Genomic DNA, 2,500 nt, shown 5'->3' on the forward strand with positions numbered 1-2,500 from the left:
CTCTCTCTGTAACAGTATCCCCTTTCAACTCCTTCCTTTCTTTCTCTACCTCCTTCATTTTTTCCTTCTTCCTTCCTTTCTTTCTCTTCTCTTTCTCTTCTTCGTTCTTCCTTTCTTTCTCTTCTGTCTCTCTTCTCACAAAACTTTTTCTCTCCTTCCTTCCTTCCTTCCAACATGAGCCTCGACAACAACAACAAGACGAAAACAACAACAACAACAACAACAACAACAACAACAATAGCAACACAGTACTTCTAAGGTATGTGTCTGTCTGTTTCTCATTCGTAACTCAAGACAGTATTGCCAATTATTCAACTTAATCGTTATTTATCATACATTGCCGGAAAGCTCACCATCCTCTAAGTTCTTTTCTTTATGGGTGGGTGGGTGGGGGGGGGGGGGGGTGAATTCGAACAGGAAAAAGAAAAAGACGGAATTGAAGAGTGATCGACTATTGATTGGAGGGGAAACTTACCTAATTTACCTACATAAATAATTTGCCTACATAACTAAATACGTGTATACAAATAACCCTTCCCTTCCCTTCCCTTCCCTTCCCTTATTGATTAGACATCCAGTTAATTCACACACTCTATAAATGGCAATAAGAGTACACCAGAATTAAGGGAAAAGAATATGAATAAGAATGGGAACAAAATATTAAAAAACAGACACATCTCCTTCATCTACACAAGCTAAAAATGTTGATAAAAGGAGCATCATAATGAAGAACAATGAAAAAGGAGGAGGATGAAAATGACGCAAAGAACGACCCTCTCTATCTCCTCTAAGTCATTTTCATCCTCCTTCTTTTTCATTGTTCTTTGTGATGATGTTCCCTTCATAAACTTAGACAAGCTGAAAATTACGAAAAAAAATGATCAACAAAATTAAGAAACGATTGCTAGAAACATTTGCTCATCGTCACAAAATGCAAATGCTAATAGAAATGATACAAAAAGAGACATTAACCTCATCCACAGAAAAAGCTAAAAACGTTAACAAAAGCCAAAACCAAAACATTTCTCTCATAACACAAACTCTTCTAAAAAAAATCAAAACGTTAACAAAAGCCAAAACCACATTTCTCTCATAACACAAACTCTTCTGAAAAAACTAAAAACGTTAACATAAGCGAAAATCAAAACATTTCTCACATAACACAAACTCTTCTAAAAAAGCTAAAAACGTTAACATAAGCGAAAACCAAACCATTTCTCTCATAACACAAACTCTTCTAAAAAAGCTAAAAACGTTAACATAAGCGAAAACCAAACCATTTCTCTCATAACACAAACTCTTCTAAAAAAGCTAAAAACGTTAACATAAGCGAAAACCAAAACGTTTCTCTCATAACACAAACTCTTCTAAAAAAGCTAAAAACGTTAACATAAGCGAAAACCAAAACATTTCTCTCATAACACAAACTCTTCTAAAAAAGCTAAAAACGTTAACATAAGCGAAAACCAAAACGTTTCTCTCATAACACAAACTCTTCTAAAAAAGCTAAAAACGTTAACAAAACCCAAAACCAAAATATTTCCCTCATAACACAAACCCTTCTCACTTTTTTTTTTCACTCGGTATCGTTTTGTTTTTATCCGTTCGTCGAGGTTGATGGTGACAGGGGAATTTTGTGCTGTCGAGGCCCCAAAAAGTATGTAAGCCGATGTTAAGCCGAGCGAATCTTTATGGGACGGAGCGGCGTTGTGGGATACCGGCCGTGATAGGACCCGGGTTTGTCAGAATGTTTCGCGCTGTCTCGTTTATCTTCGGATTTAGCGCTGATATGACTTTTTGGGGAGACTACTATTACTGCTATTTCTACTACTACCACTACTACTACTACCACTACAACTACTACAGACAACACTACTCTCTCTCTCTCTCTCTCTCTCTCTCTCTCTCTCAGCATTTGTGTTCTCTCACGCCCACTAGCGAGAGGTCAGTGAACTTGTGTGGCTGATATCTCAATGTGTGTGTGTGTGTGTGTGTGTGTGGTAACCTTACACACACACACACACACACACACACACACACACACACACACACACACACACACACACACGCCCCTTCCTCACACAGCAAAACCTACATCACTGTTATGATATTAAGGTCGACGGGAGCGTGTTAAGGAAATGAGAAACTCGCCTTTGTTTGTTTGTCGGGGGATGTCACGAGAGAAAGGGGGGGAAGGGGGGAAGGGGGGAGGGATGGGGAGGACAAACAGACACGCCTCCGCCTCCTGAACGGGATAACTTTTCCGATTCCTTTTAGCGTCGAGAGGGAGGAAGGAAAATGAGAATAGGAGGAGGAAGAGGAGGAAGAAAAGAGCGAGACAGTTATGAAGGGAAGGGAGAAGAACGACAATAAGAAAAAGACAATTGCTTAAGGGCGAGGATGTGTGAATGGAAAGCTTGAGAGAAACACAGACACACGGAAATGCAGGCAACAGACTCAATACAAGGTTCCCTGCTCTGGTAATTTCAACTACTCGACA

General features: G+C 39.4%; 1 protein-coding gene across 5 annotated transcripts in view; it reads right to left on the reverse strand.

The window, feature by feature from the left end:
* LOC127002710 (dual 3',5'-cyclic-AMP and -GMP phosphodiesterase 11-like) overlaps nucleotides 1-2,500 on the reverse strand; it is a 134,971-nt gene that overhangs the window by 24,977 nt on the left and 107,494 nt on the right. The window lies entirely within an intron of this gene.

Source organism: Eriocheir sinensis, chromosome 24 (genome assembly GCF_024679095.1).
Source record: "Eriocheir sinensis breed Jianghai 21 chromosome 24, ASM2467909v1, whole genome shotgun sequence".
Classification (NCBI taxonomy): Eukaryota; Metazoa; Arthropoda; class Malacostraca; order Decapoda; family Varunidae; genus Eriocheir; species Eriocheir sinensis.